The following is a 13,906-nucleotide window of genomic DNA, read 5'->3' as shown; positions in this document are numbered from 1 at the left end:
CACTTTGGAGCAGAGGCTTGCCTCCCTTCAGTCCATAGACTTTCTACAGAGACCCAAAAGTGGACCCCAAAGTTTTCTGGAGGCACATTTAGATGAATTGGGGAAAGTCACATAAGCTATAATTGGATATGATCGGTTATGATTGAATGTGATTGGTTCTTGTAATAAATCCCACCTCTTGTTTATGTGCAAGCTTTTGATCTGAATTAAGGCATTATTGACTAGTTATAATGTATGTAAACAACTCTTCCACTTAGAGAACCGTGGATTTTTACTGGTATCGGTACCGAATATTGCCATTTTGGCACCGTGACAACCTTCATTAACAGTCGGCTACTTAGCAAAAAGAAAAAAGAAAAGAAAAAGAAGACCATTAAACCATATTAAAAATATAGCATATTTATGTTATTTCTTCATTAATTTGGAGGTTCAATATGAAATTATGATAACATAAATATATTAATATGCAATTAATCAAAATTAATTATATAAAAATGTGTGATTGATTAGTTATTTTTTAATCTGTTAATAGCACTAATGTTAACCTTTCAAAGATGTTATTGTTGGTATAATATTTGTTTAGTTTAGAGCTGAATATGCTTTTCAATTTAATTTGTCCCCCAAAAATACATTGGGATGACCGCCCCCACCCAGCACCCTTCAAATTTTCAATTTGATAATTTTTCCCTTAAATGAAGCTAACTGAATAGCCATATATTAGTCCAATGAATTGTTCGTTTTGTAATGCATCCCAAACTGAAAGCCTCGTACCAAGCGGTTTAATAACAATACGTTGTAGGCCTATTGTTATATCCTAATATATATATTATACTACATAGATTGGCCACTGTTGTAAATTGTTATACATTTTTCAATATTTTTTGTCTCCCTGTAAACTTTACAACATTAGGAGGCCAAGTAGTGTTTCCCAGTGTAGTGGCATGAAAATGGAAAGCAAGTTACTGGCAAAATGTTCTGTTGCTCTTGTGACAAAGGCTCAAATTTAAATATTGCTTGTCAATTTAATGACTTTTCATGTGTCTGTTAGGACACGGTGTTAGTTATTTTCCAGGAACCCCACACTTAACAACTCAGCACTTATTCTGCATTTCAATTTCTTGTGTATTATTGTCAGAATTTTTGAAACTGATAATACCAAGTTTCGGGTTTTTTTCACCTCTGTTTACTCATCAGTAGCAGCAGTAAATGCGGTCATGGAGTCCGCTGGGCTTTTGCACAAGTAGAGTTTGCCATTAGTCAGGTTAACAGCTCCCGTGGTTCTTCTCTCTCTCTCTCTCTCTCTCTCTCTCTGTGGGGTGATCGGAGTGCCAGACCATCACAGGTTGCCATTTTATGGGGCTCTGCAGAACCAGATTTATGGGAATGATAAAAGCTGTTCAGAGCAATAATGACACAGGCAGCTGCTCTGAGCCTTGTGCACATCTTGTGCTGCCACATCCCCAGTCCTCTGCAAACTCAGAGAGAAAGACATATTAAAATGTATAAATAATGTCCTGTGGACGACATTAGTTGATTCCCTTACATGTGTGGTGCTTATCTAGACTGCTGTCACAAAGAAGAGCTTTGTGGCTATGAGCTTTGATCTAATGCTCCTGGCTTCTTGTAGTGTAGTAGTTTTTGGTCGTGTACTGAAGTAATCCATGCTTGTAAAAGCCTGTCTCCCAGTCTGCGATAACATCAGTCATTCATCACTATAAAATAAGAAGGAAACAAAAAGCTGATGGGACTTGGGCAGATAGAGAGGGGAAGTGGCCGCCACTGTCATTAATGGGCTGACAGAAGTGGAGATTGATGTCGTTTTGTGTTGTGTAATGGTCCGGCAGACCACCAATGATAAAAAACAGATCGTAAATCTACAACTATCTGCTTGGTAGAACAATTTTATGTGTGCTGTCTCACATTTATTTGATTCATTCGGGACATATTCCATGACTCTTGGTAGTGGTTGAACAATATGGGTTTTTCAGTGGCCTATGCCATTATCTCTAAAAAGCAGGCTAAAGTGACAAATATACTTTCTGAATCAAAGTTTTGAGGAACTCAAAGCCTTATTTTATTCAATATTAACCTAATTTTAGTCTCTTTAACCTAATAGATGTACTATATTTTATGGGGATCTTTAGTAGGTCTGTTTCCTCATTTAAAAAGTCAACATTTACAAAAGAGTTGCTTTTACCCTTTACCTAGTTTAACAAGTTTTATAAAAAAAAAAAAAAAAAATCTCTATTTTTAAAGCATGTGCGATTATTTCATAATTTTTTATGACATAACCAACTGAATACAACTCTCTTTATCTCTGTGAAGCCCAAAGTATACTTCAGTTTTGAGCGTAGCCTTTCAAAGCATGAAGTGTTTCTCTCTAGAAGATACAGCTGATTAAAAATGTCTTTGTTCTCATTTAAAACATGAGCAAGAGCACTCATCAACTCTGGCATCTGTTGTTGTTACAGTCTATAGTAGTTTGTATTGTAGTTTCATCTTATTTATGTCACACACTGTACACATACCTTGGTATACACATAAATACCAAAGTATATTTTGGGCTTAACCCCCATTATTAGACACTTTCACTATAAAAATGACTGAGTGCATTTTTTTAAAAGGCCAAGTGTGGAGGGCTACTGGCTGATACTGATCTCAACATGACTACATTTTAGCTGACTACATTCAGGATGCTTTGAATTCTTTTTACTTTCTGTTTTTCTTTGACTCCTATTGACCTGCATAGTTATTTTTGAAGGACGTTTTACTCGCAGACTCACCTTAAACCAGGCGTTCTGTCAGCCATGAATCATCTGAGTGTCACAAGGGTCCACATCAATTTGTTCTGTGTGTAATTTCTCCTGTTCTGCTCTGCTGACAGCTGTGTTTCTGTGTCCGCAGCTGGAGAGGAGAAGAACAAGTATGGGGCCCTTTGTTACCATGCTGAGAGAGACTGATCGGGTCAGTGCAACTGTTGTCATTTCATTCCTCCATCATATATCCCCCAGCAAGACCCATCAGATCAACCCTGAAGAATGGGGTCAATCTTGGGTTTGCTGGCAGATTAGCTGCTCAGGCAATAAATGATCTGTGAGGATGAAACCCAGGCCAAATAGCACTTACAACCTTCTTTGAAAAGCCTTTCAGAGCTCCAGTTTATTCCAGATGGGCACATTTTGTTTACCTGCACAGACCTTGAGTATGCCTGGGTCGAGTTCAAGCATCTCTTGTATGTGTTTTCAAATTGAAACTTTTATATTTATAAAAGCATATTTCAAATAACTTGACAGCATTCCCTGTCCATTTTAAGTTCATACGCCTCTCAAAAATAAACTCTAATAAAAAGCATAATGCCCACGCATAAAAAAAGAGAGAGAAAAAAAAAAAAACAGAACAAAATAACATAATTTGAAAAAAGAAAAAAAAGATTTTAACTTGGTGGTGGGCACACTTTGCCTCCTGTTCAGTCACTCTCTTATGTCTTCCCATCTCTCTTTCCATCCCATCATTTTGCTGAAGGATTCATATGCTAATAGGGTTCAGGAGATGAGGTGGTTCTCACGTTCAACTTGAAACTCAGGCTTTTGTGTGCCTAAAGCACAAGCTGCAGAACAGAAGCTAGAAGTGAAATTAAAATCTGCTGAATGCCCCAGCGGGACGGGGAGGGGAGTGAAGGGGAGGGCAGGGGCAGTCCAGCAGCTGCTGATGTTGGATAAATGTGAGATGCCCACTGTAGCGTTCCATGACCCCCTAGGGGACCGGCTAAACGAGGCATGGCTGGTGTGTCTCTTTAATCTTGCTGCAGGCCGGTTCCTGGTCTACTGACCAGTGCCTTTCTGTGGATGATTATTTAGCAAATGGTGCCCCACCCCCATCCATACCCTGCATTTCCACAGCATTGTTTAACTGTTCTGGAAGTTCCTCACACCACTTATAATGTGATACTGACGTTTTGCCAGGACTGTTTAGTTATTTTGAAAGTGGCAAAAGTTTCACCATTCTATGAAAAAAAAGGAAAAAGAAAAGAAAAATGTCTTAGCAGTATATTGTCCATATAATGGATCTAATGTTGTTCTGTACATATACAAATAATGTATGGAAAAAAACAGTTCTTCAAAATATCTTTTTTAATGTTTCACAGAAAAAGTAAAGTCATACAGTTTGGAGCAACATGAGGGCGAATAAATGATCTTTGGATTTTGGTTGAACTATCCTTTTAATGGCGTTCTGACCGGTTTGCAGTCGCTGTGCAGAGAGGCCATTTTTTCAGGGGTTACTCTCATGGTGTGCAATCTCTATGGCAACTACAAATCTTGTGTGCTCACTGAAGCAGAGTGCACACAGTCGGGCCTTTAATGATTAATATAGCCTTTTTCCTTTAGCTCCAATAGATGTGACTTAGAAAAACACAGGACAAGGCTTAAAATAACAACCCGAGCCTCCAATTATGAGCAATTTGGAGAAAATGTGTGATAATTGTACAATATAGGCCTAGAAGTTTATTATTCTTCTCACCTCTAGCTGAAAGATAAAATATATGTAGCACTTTGTGTCAATCAGAGCAGCTTTGTGAAGGATATAAGGAATAGTTTTATGTGATTAGATTGACTTCAGTGTGCGTTTGCTTTTGCTGCTGGGATAATTATCTTGGGTTTCGTCGGTCCTCAACTGTACCACCCAGTCTGTGTTTGTTTAAAGTTTGAAAAATTGAAGAGAAAAGACATGCTCTCCAGACACTGATGGGAATGCACAACCACAGAACACAAGATTGAATGCCGTTTATTCTTGTTAATCATCACCTTCCAGACCCTGGAATGCTGATGCGTGCACACATATCAGCCCACGGTCTGAGAGGATCCTACTACTCCCTCATGTTATAAATGATATAACATTAACTGGGTCAGACATCCAAAGTCATTGGTGTATGTCTGGTGTCCAGGGTTTTATTTTTTTGCGTCATTATGTCTATGTTTGGCTGTTTTTATTATACAAAAGGGATATGTCGGTATATAATTTTTGTAGAATTTAGCAATTAATTGCTAATGCTTTTATCATGGTATACAGTATTTTCACGATAGTGGAATTTAGTTTCAATAAAGGTTTTGTCATAAACTATAACAGGTTTAATGCTTTTTTCTTATAACAAAAAATAATGTAACATTAAGTACAATAAAGCAATACACAAAAATATATAAAGAAAAAACATTGGATTTACATAGATTAAATTGCAAAACTATTATGTAGACCAATAGGTATCACTTTACAGGAAGATCTTCTTAGTTAACCAGTTTTTTTGGAGTGGGAGAGTGAGGTAATGCACAGGTCTTGAACGCAAGAGGAGCCCAGCCAGGAGGCAACCACCAGAGACCAGTCCCTCCACGTACCAGAGCCTCCAAATCTCAGAAGAGTAGTTCAGCAGCGGATTAAGTGGCCCCCAGCCAGCAAACGGATTGAGTGGCTGCAGTTTGCCGAGGATGTGTACAACACCATCCAAGCCACAGCCAAAGGAGATACTGACAGTCCACTCCAAATGATGACTACCATCATCTTTAGCTATGCCTTAGAAAGATTCGGCTGGGTAGAGAAAGGAAAAACCCAAGTCTACCTCCCACACCATGAACCGTAGGGCTACCAAAATACATCACCTGCGTCAGGAGCTTTGCATCCTCAAGAAATAGTACAAGAAAGCTACTGATGAGGTGAAGCCACCATTAGCAGAGCTGCAAAACATCCTGGGGAAGAAACTGATGATTCTACGCAGAGCAGAGTAACATCAGAGATGGGGAAGAGAGAGCCTGGAAGCGAGTGGCTTTCACCGCCGATCCCTTCTGCTTCACAAAACAACTGCTCTAGGACAAGCGTAGCGGTCGGCTAGAGTGCTCAATAGAGGAAGTGAATCACTTCCTCCAGAACACAGTGAGCGATTCCTTGAGAGACAAAGACCTGGAGCCCAACAAAGCTCTCATCAGCCTTGCCCCCCCAACAACAGAGTTCAACTTGAGGTGGCCAAGTCTGAAGGATTACTTGGTGAAGAGAAAGAGTTACTGATCAGTGGAGGTGTGCTGAGGGAGTGTGGATTCCCAAAGAGGAGACCTTGAAAAACATAAACCAGTTTTGAAACATCTCTCTACTGAGTTTCGTAGGGAAGGTGTTTTTCAGCATCGTCTCATGAAGATGAAGAGTTTCTCCTCAAGAACAACTACATCGATCCCTCAGTGCAGAAGGAGGGGATTTATGGAGCTCCTGGCTGCTTGGAACACACTGGTGTAGTTACATTAAGTTTGACTCCTAACCCTAGGGTTGTGGGTTCGAACCTCGGGCCAACTTAGGTGCCCTTGACTGCTCCCCGGATGCCGCAGCATAAATGGCTGCCCACTGCTCCGGGTGTGTGTTCACAGTGTGTGTGTTCATTGCTGTGTGTGTGCACTTTGGATGGGTTAAATGCAGAGCACGAATTCTGAGTATGGGTCACCATACTTGGCTGAATGTCACGTCACTTTCACTTTTTCACTTTCAACTCATCAGTGAGGCCCATGAGAACAGAGGTGACCTAGTTGTTTTGTGGTTGGACTTGGCAAATGCCTACTGGCCAATAAGCTGGTCGAGCTTGCTCTACACCTCCATCATGTTCCCAGTAAGATTAAGGAACTGATCCTGGATTACTACAATAATTTCAGGATGCCGCCATCCAGAAGACCAACAAAGAACTTGGAGCTCGGCTCACTAAGGTTGCCAGTCTAGTACTAAGTGGGAGTGTACACTGCAGCGCAGGATCACCTGGGCAAACATCTTGGAGGCAGATTTTCATTGGGTCCATTTCCTGGTAGAAGCTGTTTATGATGCCCTGCCAAGCCCAGCGAACCTCCATGTCTGTGGGAAGAGCGAGACACCTTCCTGCCTTCTTTGCTCTGGAAAAGGGTCTTTAGAACATCTCCTCAGCAGCTGCCCAAAGGCTCTGGCTGATGCTCGGTATTGTTAACGACATGACCAGGTGCTTAAGGCAACTGCTGAGAGCTTAGCCTCTGCCATCAGCACCAGCAAGTATCATCAAGCTCCAAAGAAGGCAGTTCACTTCATTAAAGCTGGAGAGAAACCCCACAATTAACAACAGGCCTCCTCCACAAAGCCTGGCTGGGTCGCCTGGGTGAGGGTGTATGATGTTGTGAGACCCAAAACACCCACTGATCCCAGAGTACACCACTGAGGTTGTGCCCCAGTGCATCCATTAAATGTTTCTTGCATAGTTACATTTACAGTGAGCAGTAGCTACATTTGATACAGAATCTTTGTAGAAGAATTTTTCAATGGCAGTTTATGTTAACTAATGAATTAAGTAATGTCAACTAATGAAGCCCTAATGTAAAGTGTGACTGAACAATAAACACTTTCAAACAATATTTAGGGCCAATATTTCTAGTTCAGATTAAAATGTTAAAAAAAAGTTGGAAAATAAATAGCCTATTAAGTCAAAAATATATAAGTATTTTTTTTTTTTGCAGTGAGGAACACCATAGTGAATCCAAACATCTGAAAGGCTGTTTAAATTATTTAAATAGGTTTCAGAAACAGAAAGTAAACTGTTTTGTTTTCAGGATTACCGGGGTAACTGCTGCATTTTTGCTGTTCAGCAAATCAGCTCATCTTTCAAGAGCAGGCCCATGTGCTTTTCATCTGTCCTTGTTTACATGAGAGTGAGCAAACGGCGCATCATACAACAGTTGTAATCAGTTGATGGAAAAAAGTTTTCTTAAAATTATTTCTTATTCTTAAAAAGTTATGATGCTTAGTATTTTTCAGAAACAATGTTTTGTTTTGTTTCTCAAGGATTCTGTGATGTATAGGAATTTATTTTTATGATTGCTATGACAATTTTTTCAATACTTTTATCATATTTCCTAAACTCTTAATGCACCAACACACAATTGTCAAAACAGTTAATTTAATGCTCAAAATCATGCATTGTAAACAAAACTCCAACACTAATTTTCTAAATAAAATAACGCATTAACACCATACACTATGACTACCTAAACACTGCAAACATCTCAAAATTAAATAATTCTTCCAAAACATTAACACGTGTTCTCTTCCAACAGGAACATTTAGTTCATCATAACACAGTGTCATAAAAACACCAACATCAGATGGAATTACAGAAACTGTATTATTTTATATCCCTCAATCCTGCCCTTATACAATAGAGAGTATTTGGTATTGATCATAGATTGGGTTTTGCACTGTGCAGTATACAGTGGGGAAGGATATTTTGGCATGCCTTATCCACCCCTGCAGTTTTCAGAATCCATTGCATTCAAGAAGGACATTTGTCCCTGTGAACGATGGTCAAAAACCTTCCATCTCCAAGCTGAGAAAAACCCCACAGTGTGGTTCAGGAAAGGGGAGTAAATGGCAAAGAAAAGGGACATCATCCTCAGATGTGGGTCAAACGAGGCTGTGACTGCATTGAAATGGTGGAATACCATATTGTCATGTGATCACATATATTGGCAAGTGGTCTCCCACCTATCCCCTTTCTACGTCAGGGGACGTTTTCTGCAGGTCTTCTAAAAACAGGAAAAGGCAGTCAGTGTTTTAAGGGGCCAATCTCACATTTATGCACGAGTGCACTTTTACACACAAGATCAGCTCTAGTGGTCTTTTAACTGTCTACCATATGGCCACGAAAGAACCTCAACACCTAGCTATAATTTATACATTTGCATAACTTCAATCAGCTGTTCCTCATAAACATAAAAATGGAATACAATACAGGGGATATATTTGTGTTTCGGTTTACAATATGAAAAGCTGTTAACTTTGACTTTAGCATATAAATTAGGATTAGAACATTAAGTTAACTGTTCTGACATACAATGTGAAAGCATTTGCAAATTTGGCGGTAAAAATCCATTATTTTGGTCTTGGTTGAACTTGTGTGTAAGCGAAGTTCAAGCATTTTAAATTTGTGTTAACTGAATGCTTTTTGTGTTAAAGCAAAAAGGAATGTGTTGATTATATAGCCCTACGCAGATGAATGCTGTGCTAACTGTTTTAACAGTTTAGGAGGATTGTTAAAAGTATTGAAAAAACGGTCATAGCGATCGTAAAAAAAACTAATGCTTCCTTGCTAAATAAAAGTATGAAGTTGTGATCTTTATTATTATTTTTCAATCTTACTGACCTCAAACCTTCGAAGGGAAGTGTAAATGTCCAAATGCTGTGCGTATGTTCAAACGTACAGGTATTTAGTGCAATTTATGCTGTAAAATATCTCATTCCATAACAGAACAGCTGTTTCCCATTTACTATGTAAAACTGCTCTTTAAAAATCACTTGTATGACCCAAACTTCTCAGGAGACATGAAATGACCTGAATGCTTGACAGCCAGGACAGAGTGATTTCACTGCATCCTCGAGAGAAGTATGGGAATAATTATGTGACTGAATGTGCTTTTTAGAGAGGGGCACATACTGTCCGATGGGCCAACGGGTCAGAGCCCAGCCCTGCTCCATGTGATCCGTTTATTAATTTAATTTGCCAGCCCGCCATGAGAGAAGTCAGAGGGTGCTCGACTCTCCCGGGCCCTAATAGCTTTTAGGCAGGATGGAGGAAGATTTATTTATTCTTTTTTGCCCTAAAAGCTGGCCGTGCTCCAATCATCACAGATCTTGTTTGTTTTGGCATGGGGTGTGATGGCTGAATGTGTCTCAGAGGGAGTTGAAGAATGACTGCAGCTCTCCCTGCGGTCGGGCCCCCACTGCTCCTCTGAACACCACACCTCAACGCAGCCTGGCCAAACTCGGCTCAACACGCCTGCAGCAACACCCACTGCTTTTTACTTTTTTTTTTCTTTTTTTTTTTTTTTTTGCCTGAAATATACATAAGCAACAACTCACAGTCATTTGAAAGTATAAGTGTATCATACTCTTACATTAATAGCTACTGACAGGGATCTGTGGGATATACTTTTTATATACAGTGTTTACAGTAACAAATTATAATCAATTAATCAATTAAGGCATGTCAGTATGGTGTTTCTTTTTTAATGTACATATGCGCATTTGGAAAACACTTATTAAAAGTGACTTACATTGAATTAAAAATATGCATTTAATCAGTTTATGCATTCCCTAGATTTCAAACCTAGGTTCGTTTTTTTTTTTTTTTTTTTTTTTATGGATAAGTACCATTACTTTTCTTTTTATTTTGTTTATTTATATGAATATATTAATAATGAATTAATTAATAATTTATATTATTATATTAATCATTGTTTTTTTTTAAAATGTCATGTTATTTATACTTATATAAATATTTATACTTTATATTATATTTTTAATGTATTATTTTTTCTTATCTTTCTTTTTTTTTTTTTTTAAGGTTTAATAAGGGAAGCTCTTTAAATCCTGGATACCTCTGGGGTAAAAACAATCTGTGTTCCCTGACTCTACATTCTCTCTAGACAAGGTCCACAGTATTTTTGGTCTTGCTGTGCCTTTTCTCCAACTGCTAATCAGCATATGCTCAGTATTCCCTGTGTGTGGACAATGTTAAGTAGAGTGAGTGAGAGAGAGAGAGCGGGATAAAGTCGGATACTGAGGGAACTATTAATCTTTCCATATTATTTCACAGGGCAAAACGTGTCTGCCGCTCACACAGTTGCCAGTATGACAGGTAATTATTTTAGTGTTAGTGCTGGCACCCAGTGCTCTGTCTTTCTCTCTCACTCTGGGCCTTTCTGCCAAATGACTTTCTGTTCAGCCGCCCCAGATTTGTGAGAGGAATGTGGGCCAGTGCTTTTAGCTGTGGGGCCTTCAGCATCTCTTTCCTTCTCCTCCTCTTCCCTCTGTCGGATATGTCCGCTGTCAGGACAGTGAGCATCTTTACCTGGTGTTTTATGGCATTAGCAGGACGTCTGGAAGGGACAGACAGGTCTGTAAATCAGTCTGCTTTGAATTTATATGGCTACGAAAATGAAATACAAACATGATTTAAATCAGATCCTGATTTACCGGATCCTTGTAGTTTTTTTTTTTTTTTTTCGACGTAAAACTGGAATGATATGTTGAAAGTCTCGGTTCAGGCCAGGCTTTGTGTGAGTGGTTCCCCGCTGCTGTGAGATGAGTTGTGAAAGCTGAATCAATAGTACTGTATTTACTGAGGACAGGCTGCACCCTTCATATCTGACAGCCTCACCTTGTTTTCCAGATCAGATTTCCTTGCACACCATAAAGCCAAGCTCCCGGTACTTAATTGGGGACAGGTGCACACTGCAGATGTGCTCTGACCACCAAGGACACAGGCCGAGCTTTAAAAGACGGTTGTCTTAACCTTAGTGCTTCACCAGTGGCTTTGATGGCTGCTCAGATCAGCTCCATATGACTACATATAGATATTTATTTCCTGCCTACTTTCTTTCTTTTGATAATGCCTTCTTTCCTCCTATATTTCTCTTTCAACCTTTCTTTAGTATTTTCTTTTGAGTTTCCCTCCTCATTCTTTTGTCCTTTTACATTTCTTTCTTCCTCTCTTTCTCCTTGTATCCTTTCAACCATTCTTTTCCATCCATACATACATTCGTCCTTAAATTTATACCGTTTGTCCCATGTATGGTTGCAGGGTTGTTGGAGCCTGTCCCAGCATCTCAGGCTAAGGCAGGGAAACAACCTGGAGAGATGGCCAATCCATCAAATTCTGTCTTTTTTGGACCTTTTTTTTTAGGGGTGTGCGATTTATTCTGGGATTTGTGTGTGTTTTGTGGGTAGAGCAGTGGCTGAAATAAACTTTTATATTAAGAGGTGATATTTTGCCATTTTAAATTGATTTCCAGCTGTATTTGTATCTTTATAATGGGACTATTTTCTAACCTTATTTGATGTGTACATCATCTTTTTTGCCTAAGGCATTCCATTTAGCGAATGGATGAATTTAATAGCTGCATAATTTAAAGGGGTCCTATTATGCTTGGTTACAAAGTCTTGATTTTGTTTTGGGGGGTTTACTAGAACAGGCTCTTATACTAGTTTTTTTTTTTTTTTTTTTTTGCTAAAAACATTATTTTTCACATATTTTACGTTATAACATTACTTCTCTCCCCAGTCTGGAATGAACAGCTCAAATAGTTCCTATAACAAATGAAGGCCCACATTCTGAAAAACAAAATGTGCTGTGATTGGTTAACTGGGCCAGTATGTGTTGTGATTGGCTCCGCTCGGTGCCTGGTCAGGAAATGTCACGCCCCGTATCATAGCCGCCTGCGGCGAGTTTCAGTGTAAATATTGCGTCAAAATCACATCAAGTTGACCACGATTTAAACCCAGATGATTGTAAGAACTCTAAGTTGGTTTGCCTTGGGAAAGCTAGAGTGTCTCCAACTTAGTGATAACACTCGTTGCCTCCTCTAGTGCAGCTCAACCAGGTCTCGTCCCATTCGCCGATATTTGTGATATCACAAATCCCAGAAAATATGCGTTGCAGTCCAAACAAGTCGTTCGCTTTAGTTTTTGAAAAGTGGTTTCTGTTACATAAAACATCTCATTTTGAAATGGACTTTATTCAGGAGCGAAGCAAGTGACTCTCTGCCTGAAATATGCACACTTTGCAAGATAGTGGGCAACACACAATATGTGCATTCATAAAACAGCACATGAAAAGTACTCAGATGACTGATTAATTGTGGAGAAATTCTAAAGTGTCTTTACCATCCACTCTTGCATTGTTGGGAGCTTTTTTCGGTTAGTAAAAATTGATTATTGGGTCTAAAATGTCATTTTGTATATTAACTGTTGTTGTGTTATTGCTTAACTATATCATTATATAAATGTAAGACAAAACTCATTCAGGGACATTTTTGCCCTTTTGAATTTTGGTGGCACTGTAACTGTTTCCCCAGCTGTTTTCCGTTCAGTTCAGTGTTTTTGCAAAGTGAGTTAAAAACACTTTGTTAAAATAACAATTACTATATTATCATAGACAATACATAGCGCACACCTCTACCTTCCACCCTATCTCTTCTTCCGTCCATTCCTTTTTCGAGCCTTTTTTTCTTTTATCCCTTTTTTTTCCCCTTTCATATTTCTTTCTTGTTCTCTTGAACTTTAGCAAAGAGCTGTGTAAGCAGAGGAGGCAGTTTATGTGGGGCAGCTCTGTCACACAGAGATTAGTGCAGGAAGCCAGGTGTGGGATGAGTCCTGACTGGTGCTGAGATACTACACAGTAGGCTCAGATTTAACCCAATATAGACCACACTGCAAAGGATCATGGGCACCTTGCACTGAAGAAAGACCGCTTTGTCTTGGTTCTTCTTGATTTCAGTGTGAAAGTTGAATTGAGTTGAAAATGCAGTACTTACAGATTTTTCAAGACTCCATAAAAGCCAACTGTCATTACAATAAAATGAACAGATATTCTATAATGGCGTGTTCAGTAAAAACACGATACTATGTGCTCTAATGTTAACATTGCCTGACACTTAATATTTCACAACACACTGAGTGGTTTTGAACAAGGCCCCCGGTTTGATGTGGTGTCTATTTCAGGGGTTTGACGAAGTAATAAGTCCAGACTTTTCACTAAGCACATCTCATCTCCTGCCACATTGACTTTCACAGGAACAGGACTGAATAGATGTTTTGTTCTGAAACATGTAGCGTGCTCTCCTCGGTGCTGTAATGTAAGTATTCAAGCCTCCCAGGTTCTGCACTCATTTACCCTACAGCATAAATCACCCACTTGAGTCGTGTTTCCATTCCTGAGAAATACACTGCCTAGATGTTGAGTTTAGAGTTGAAGAAAAATGATATTTAAAATGAGCTCTCTCGAGTACATCAATTTCTTTTAGGGGGAAATTTGCAGTGTGTTATATTATAGGTTAATCAGAAACAAAAATATGCAGTGTTGATC

The 13,906-nt window shown here is 39.1% G+C and overlaps 1 long non-coding RNA gene across 1 annotated transcript; it reads right to left on the bottom strand.

Annotated features, from left to right (window-relative positions):
* Positions 1-10,362: 10,362 nt before the first annotated feature.
* Positions 10,363-13,290, bottom strand: LOC127973158 (uncharacterized). The gene is made up of 2 exons (XR_008157253.1): positions 11,017-13,290; positions 10,363-10,919 (listed from the first exon to the last, which is right to left on the bottom strand). It is a non-coding gene; the product is annotated as an uncharacterized LOC127973158 (long non-coding RNA).
* Positions 13,291-13,906: the final 616 nt, after the last annotated feature.

The sequence above is a fragment of the Carassius gibelio genome, chromosome B15, assembly GCF_023724105.1.
Source record: "Carassius gibelio isolate Cgi1373 ecotype wild population from Czech Republic chromosome B15, carGib1.2-hapl.c, whole genome shotgun sequence".
NCBI lineage: Eukaryota > Metazoa > Chordata > Actinopteri > Cypriniformes > Cyprinidae > Carassius > Carassius gibelio.
This window is presented reverse-complemented; position numbering and strand designations above follow the sequence as displayed.